Consider the following 8374-nt stretch of genomic DNA (forward strand, 5'->3'; position numbering starts at 1 on the left):
CAGGTATCTGCTCCCTCGATCTCTGACACATTGGGGGATCCTACCAAAGAAAGAATGCATAGCATTGTAGATCCATCCTTCGTAGACACGTAAGAAATCGTCTACCCGGGTTCAACTTAGTCTACGATGTCTTCATCCAAGTAGGGGCTCTGCAATTTCAAACTGGCATCTCCATTTATTCTACCTTCAGTTTAGGGTGTTGATAGAAAGTGAGAAATTGACAACTGACAGACAATTTATTAGGGTTGTACTTCTATTCTACATTTGGATGGGAATGAACGGTAACTTATAAGATGAAAAGGTTTTTTAAGTGTATGAACGACTTTACCCTCCTTTATTTTGGTGAAAAGTAGTCAATGTTCTATTTGGACGGTCAACTAACAGGCGTTTGGACAGAAACTGTCCAAAAGGCCCTCCAATGCAACGTATGTATAGGTTAGAGGTGACGGCTGCAACAAATCACATATTTGGGGTAAGTCTGTTAATATTTTAAAGGTTTGGGGCTTCTACTACAATTATCCCAAAAATAAAGGATCAAGGGTGAGATCGAACTAAGGTTGGATCGAGGTTAAAATTCTAAACCATATCCACATCTCTGTTTGCTTATCTCTTCTACATCCAATTTTTCATAACTTTTATTGATAGTTGATTTCATCGTCGGTGTTCCTACGACCATCTTAATCATTTTATTTAGAATAATGATCTTGATGTCTAATAATGTTGTCCAAATGTACAGATGACATACAGGTATAGAGATGTCAAGAGACCTGTTGGCATTAAGTCAGTGGAGATTTTTGAGGTCAACACCCTACTAACCACTCAGATCCAAATTCTACCACCACTTTCAACATTTTTGCTTCCAACAAAAACTCAATGTTAGCATGTGAACGCCAATTACATATTCTACTCACACATTGTCGCCACCATCTCTACCTCTTTGCTCTTTCTCATAGCCATTGTCACCTTCACCATCGTCTTTAGCATAAAAAATCTACATTCATCTATGTGTATCTTTATATCTAAAAATTTCCATTCAAGTTCATAGTGCCGCTCCCAAGGTTCATACTTCAATTATAGCAAAAGGGAAAATTTAATTATTCTTCTAATATTCATAAATTAATTTATAACGCAAGCAAATCGTGAGTTAGTTATCCCAAAAATCATTAAACGTATGTCTGTGTCTTTGGCTGCTCATTGAAATTTCGATTGTCGAGTTTTGGCTGCTAAACTTATCAAAATGTTGGACGTTACTCACTAACATGACATCCATTAATCAACTTTAACGAAATTGGTGACATGGCATATTAAATGCACATGTGGCGTAACTCATGGCATACCAAATTGCCATGTAAGAAAATGCATATTGCTCACTGTACTTTGGAAAAAAAAAATTTGATTGCTCATTATACTTTTTAAAGACGTCTTTGATTGTTCATTATTTTTTTTCCAGAAAGGCCTTTGATTGCTCATTATATTTAAAGTGATCAAATTTTGGCAACTAAAACTGTAAATTTGAGGGACTGTCCTGAAAGTTACACCAATAACCATCAAATATTTCTAGCGTATGTTTTTGGATGTTTTTGAAGTATTTTTTTTGTTGTACAAAAATATTGGATGATTTTTGGCGTATTTTTTGCTATTAATGTAGATTATGAATTTTGTTGGTATATGTCATATATATTTTTGTTAAAATTAATCATCAAAATCACAAATGTTTTCTTGTTAATGTAGATTATAGATCTTGTTGCAAAATTTCTTGAAATGTTACAAAATTATTTTCTTGTATGAAAATGTTACTTGGAAAGCATTACTAAATATCTAGGATAGGCCGATGTTAGTTTTACAAGTTTAGCGCCCAAAATCCGGTTGTCTTCAAGTATAGTGGGCGATCAATGGCATTTTCAAAAGTGCAGTGAGCAATCAAAGACGTATTCTAAAGTATAGTGAGTAATCAAGATGCCTTTTCTTACGTGATAATTTGGTGTGCCATGAGTTACGTCATTTGTGTATTCCATTTGTCATATCACCAATTTCATTAGAATTGAGTAACAGATAGCATGTTAGTGAGTAGCGTTTAACATTTTAATAAGTTTAATGACCAATAGTCGACATCTCTAACAAATAGCATGTTAGTGAGTAGCGTTTAACATTTTAATAAGTTTAATGGCCAAAACTCGATATCTAAAATTTCAGCGAGCAATCAAAGATGCAAACATAAAATTCAGTAATTGTTAGGACAGTTAACTAGCAAATCAAGTGAATTGGCAAAGGAGAGTTCAAAATATAATATGCCTTTGAAAGTTACATATTCTGCAATGAAGTTTTTGTCCACTATTTTAGTTTCTATGCATTGATACATTCTCTCAATAAAATAATTTAACAAGTAAATTTAAAAATTTTCCTTACTTTTTAGCAACTTCATAAAATCACTATTTCAAAATCTATTACTTTAAAAAATGAGGCTCAAAAAAGGGCTTAATCTCCAACATTTGGTGAGAGTTGCGATCGTGTTCCCAAATAATCGTTCATATGATTTTTGTCCCCTACCTTTAAGAAATTATCTTATTAAGGATTTTCTATACAATTTTTTCATCCATTTTAGCGATTAAGTCCAGTCAATTAATATGCATGTGTGTGTTGACCTCGGGAATTGGACCTCCTACGTGACCAACCAATAGCTAGTCCACGTGATCCTCCCTGCATACAATCAACACACGGTCAGACGCACACGGTTGGAACCAGCTAGGGTGGTGGCGGCCTAACTAGTTCCGGTCGCATACACTCCGACGGTCAAATTAGTAACCGGTGATCAAAACAGTGCCCGGGTTGTGTAAGAGAGTGGGGAGGATATTATATATATTTTCTTGTTATGGAGAGCTACGTTGCAAAAGTTTCATTACCTTTTCCGTTTGTCAAACCTTGGGCATTAATAGGCGAGGAGAACTGTTGGATGTGGGACACGTGTATGCATCTAATGGTATGAAGCGTCTACTCATAGGCGTCAATCAACCGCGTCTATAAAGTGGGTGGGTAATAACTTCTTCTAAGTTTAGTTGACATAAAGTAATACGTCACATCAACTAAACCTTTGGAGACGTCAAATCAATTAAGTCTTGAGGGCAGAGAGAATCTTGACACGGATCTCTTTTTGAAAGTGGTGGCGGAAGGAGAACCTCGGAATGCATTGCGCTTCGACGTCAAGGACACTTCGGTCGGTTCGGTAGAATTTTTTTGTGCCTCGCTGTGCATTAGCAACGCGCGGACATTGATGGTAGAGTCACTTCGGACCACTTCGGGTTGGTGGTGGACACCTCATATGGTGTAGTGGTAAACTTTCTGAAGTAGTTCAGATAGGGGTGTAACAGTGGTCCCCCCAAGTTCAGGCATGAATATTTATATTATGGGTGGACTTGTTTTCCTGATCGAGTATGCCTGCCTTGGTTTGTGATAGAGAATTGGTGTGGAGGGGTGAAGTGTGTATCGATTTTTGTGTTCACCGAAGAGATGGCATTGGGAAAAGGCCAAAGCCTTGTGAAGCTTAGGATCGGGATACATATATGACCGAGGCGCTGACCTACGGAGACGACGCGTGGGAAATGCTGAAGCTTGTGAAGCTGAAGATTGGGGCACGGCATCGACTGAGGCGCTAAAGCTTCATTGCTGCCTAAGAAAGGAGCTCATCCGCCACCGACCCACAAGACGACGCTTTCGGAGACGGCTAAAGCTTTATAAGCTTAGGAGGGAACGCATGACCGAGGCGGCGACACACAAGGGACTCCGCGTCGGAGCATCTAAGCTTTGTAAGCTGTGTGAGGACCTCATCTGCCATCAGTGCGCTGAATCACAGGGGACGACGCATTGGGAGATGGTTAAATCTTTGTAAAGCTTAGTAAGAACGCAGCTACCGAGGCGATGACCTACAGGGGACTCCGCGTCAGGTGCATCTAAACTTTGTAAAGCTGAGTGAGGAGCTCATCTGGCATCGGTGTGCTGACCCACAGGGGACGATGCATTGAGAGATAGCTAAAGCTTTGTAAGCTTAGGAGGGAATGCATGACCGAGGTAGTGACACACAGAGGACTTCGCGTCGGGAGCTTTTAAGCTTTGTAAGCTGAGTGAGGAGCTCATCTGCCATCGATGCGCTAACCCATAGGGGACGACGCGTTGGGAGATGGCTAAAGCTTTGTAAGCTTAGGAGGGAACGCATGACTGGGGCGGTGACACACAAGGGACTTCGCGTCGGGAGTGTCTAAGCTTTGTAAACTGAGTAAAGAGCTCATCTACCACCGGTATGCTGGCCCATAGGGGACGACGCGTTGGGAGATGGCTAAATCTTTGTAAAGCTTAAGAGGAACGTAGCTACTGAGGCGATGACCTATATGGGACTTCGCATCAGGTGCGTCTTTGTAAAGCTGAGGATTTCGATCTGAGGTGAACATTTATGACGTAAAATGATTTGACAGCTAGTATATTTCCAAGGCGATAGTTGGGTGCGATGTCCATTCCCAGAAAAGGCTGTTGCGGCTACTTATTGTAGACGCCTGATGGTGATCGAGGCGACGCGTTTTATGCGAGCGTGAAGGTCATAGCTTGATCTTGGGCGTAGATCAAATCTAGTGTTTCGTATCAATGGCTCATATTTATGATGCGATGGACGGCCTAGATTGATTATGTTTGAATTCAACGGTGGAGATCAGCTGGGACGCTCTATAAAAGGCGAACTTGAGCATTTTGGGAGTTTTTCACTTTTGCGAAATCAAAAAATCCATTTCTTCTCAAGATTCTATCATTTTTCGACGTTGTACAACCATTCTCCAGCCACATTTCCAGTTTTCAGAGATACCACGTTGGTGTTAATCTTTTCCGACTGTAGGTCCCTCAATTTCTTGAGATTTAGTAAGTATTTTCCCAAGTTTTTTCACACTTTTCTATTCTGCAATGGCTTCGGATGGTAGTGGGGCTTCGGAAAGGGATTTAGAGGTGGTGAGGATGGATGAACCTACTTTGGCGACTGGGAAAAATATTTGGAGAAGGCCTAACAGCCCGGTAGATACATCAAAATACTAAGGAGCTTCAGATTACTCGTCGAAATTGAAGGAGGCTGATCTAGGTAGACTTAGGACTGAGTATATGATACCTGATAGTGTAGAATTGATATTGTCGGAGCCTGATGAGATGGCCTGCTATCCTAGGCCGGGGTGTGTGGCCGTGAGTGAGGCAGTTTTTAAGGCTGGACTTAGGTTCTCCCTCCATCCCTTCTTTAGGCTAATGCTGGGTTAGCTCCAACCCAGCTGAACCCGAACTCCTGGAGCCAAATGGTGGGGTCCTGGATGTTATGGAAGGAGGCGTCGCTCAGGGTGGAGATGCCCTTCTCGATTTTTCAGACTTTATACATCCCTAAGGTAGTAGCTGGGGGGACAAGACTAGGGAGTGGCATAATTTGACCTCATGGGGTTCCCATACTCCATTCGTACTTGATCTGCCGAGCTCCATTAAAGAATGGAAGAGCTGGTGGTGCTGGGCTATCGGAAGATGGGACACAATGGAGGAGGAACCCCTGGCCCCTCTTATGGTCCCTACGAAGTATTCCACACTTAGTGAGTACTGTTGCCTTACATTTTTGTTTATTCTTCTTCGGTTCGAATCCTAACCGCTCTTTACTTTTTTGAAGGTACCCTTTTTGGGTCTGAGATATCCACAATCGACTTCGACATAATTTGCATCGTCTACCAGCTGTCCCTGAAGAAAAGGTCATATCACGAGCTGATTAGGAAGAACATTCATTTTGTAACACACGACCTGATGGCTTCCCAAGGTAGATTTACGAAGTGGCCATGTCGCGTAGGTTTTTCGACCTCTTCAGGCTTGTAATAATTTGTTTATTTCCTTGCAGATAATTTCAACAATAAGAGGCCTCTGAGGCCTGACCTCAAGACAATTCAGAATATGATGGCTGAGGTGAGGGCCTTGAAGACCTCTTCATCTGCCTATAAGAAGTAGATGAAGGATCTGGTTGATGTCAGTAAGAGGCTTCAGCCTTTGACAGATGAGGAGGTCGAAGAAGACCTTGAGGCGAATCTACTGAGGAAGGGCAAGCTAGCTGTGGGCTCTTCAAAGGGGCCCACCGTGGCGAGGCCAGCACCAGCCTAAGGCAGACAACAATTCCAACCGGGTGGCCCTAAGGGAGAAGGTTGCTGAACCCTCCGTGGCTGTCCCTGCCACCTCCGCTATCTCGATTGAAGCTCCACTTTCAACCGTTCTCATATCTCAAGTGCCGGGGCAGCCGAGGAGAAAAAAGGCCTGCCCCACAAAAGAGGTGGACTTTTTGGGCATGAACACTGAAGAGCCCATCAAAGAAGTGCTGGAGGCTCTACCTCCCGAGACGGCAGTGGTGGCGGTGGTCCATAACAAGTACTGGACCGAGGAGTGGAAGGACCACACTGCCTCGTGCACTGCCGAAAATCTCGTGGTAGCCAACATTGAATGCATAGCCAGGGCCCTCAGTACAAGTGTTCAGTTGGAGTGCCTAATCAAAGATCTAAGGGTCAAAAATATTGATCTGGCGAAGCACCTTGAGGAGGCGATGCAGTATGGGGATGAGGTCCGGGCCGCCCGGGAGAAGGCCTCTGAGGCGGAGTCTGTGAAGCAGGAGGCTAAGGGCCAGCTGCCAATGCTGATGTTGAGAGGCTGAAGAAAGAGCTACACGAAACTGAGTACCAGGTGGTTGCTCTGACGAGGCGAATTGATCATGCCAATGAGCACCACCGTCTGGCTACTTCAGTTCTGGAGGTCTCCATGAGGAAAAGGCTGAGCTGAAGTAGTGGGCGGAGGCCCAAGCTGAAGAAATTGGCTCACTGAAGGGGGAGCTGAAGTCGACAGGGGAGGTGGCTGTGCGGAACTTCATTGACCCTTTTGAGGAGCACCCCCTGTACGATGACTTCGCCAACTATTGGGCCTCTTGGAGTGCCTAAGGACTGTTGGGTCAGCTGAAGGAGGTCCACCCGACTTTGGACATATCCTCCTTGGAGGCAGAGTTCGGTGGGCTTACTGGAGGCCGGCCTGACAGGGTTGCCGAAGAAGCCCTAAAGGAAAAATCGACGGTCGGGATAGAAGACGTTGCCCTAGTAGAGTAGGGCTATTTTTGCAATGGCTTCAGCCTCCTTTTTGTAACTTAGTTTGAAATGAATGGAATGAAAATTTTTCTTTTAAGTATTAGTGTTTCTTCATTTTTCTTGTGTTGAACTGTCTATCCTTGAGTAAGTGAATGATAAGCACTTAAGTAAATGTTAAGCATCACTTACCAATAATCAGTGGATAAAAGAAGATCGGATTAATAACATATTGAAGAACTGAGGTAACAACTCATTAATGGATCGGAACATACGTTCATCATTGATAGTATTTCCTCAAGTGTTCAATGTTCCATTGATGAGGCAGTACTCTCCCTATCATGTCTTCAGTTTCAAAAGTACCAGGTCGGGACTCCTTGCGATGCGATAAGGACCTTTCCAGTTCGGTCCAAACACTCCGGACCAAGTTGGCTTTGATGATTGGAAGACCCTTCTAAGGACGAGGTCCCCCAGTCGAAGAGTTCGATTTCTGACCTTGGAGTTGTAATAGCAGGTCATCTTTCTTTGATACTTAGCCAGTTTCACTTGGGAGGTATCCCTCTTTCCTTCAAGGAGGTGGAGTTCGCACATTCGAGTTTCGTCATTTTTTATCTCATTGAAGTGTATCCGACGATACGATGGGAGTCCTACCTCGATCGGGCTCATGGCTTTGGCTTCGTAGGTCATTGAGAAGGTTGTCTTCTCTGTCGCGGTTCGGCTAGTTGTGCGGATGGCCCAGAGGACGTGGGGAAGCTCATCGACCCACGCCCCGCTCGAGGTGTCAAGCTTCCTTTTCAGGGTATACTTAATGGTTTTGTTTACTGTCTCAACTTGCCCATTTGCTTGGGATGATGAGGCGTTGAGAAATCCTTCTTTATCCTCAGTTCGTCGCATAAGTCTCGCATCTTCTTGTTGTTGAACTGTCTCTCGTCGTCAGACACTAAGGAGTGGGGAGTGCCGAGCCTGCAAATAATGTTTTTCCAGATGAATTTTGTAGTATTCGCCTAGGTGATCTTGGTAAGAGATTCGGCCTCAACTCATTTGGTGAAGTAGTCAATGGCGACAATGGCAAAAGTCGCGCTTCCTCTTCCTTTTGGGAGTGGACCAATGAAGTCGATGCCCCACTTGGCGAATGGCCATGGACTAGTGACTACGGAGAGGCTCTGAGAAGGCTGTCTTTGAATATTTGAGAAACGCTGACACTTATCACATTTCTGAACAAACTAGCAAGCATCCCTTTTCAGAGTTGGCCAGAAGTAGCCTTA

This window comes from Olea europaea, unplaced genomic scaffold (genome assembly GCF_002742605.1).
Source record: "Olea europaea var. sylvestris unplaced genomic scaffold, O_europaea_v1 scaffold3272, whole genome shotgun sequence".
NCBI classification, from domain to species: domain Eukaryota; kingdom Viridiplantae; phylum Streptophyta; class Magnoliopsida; order Lamiales; family Oleaceae; genus Olea; species Olea europaea.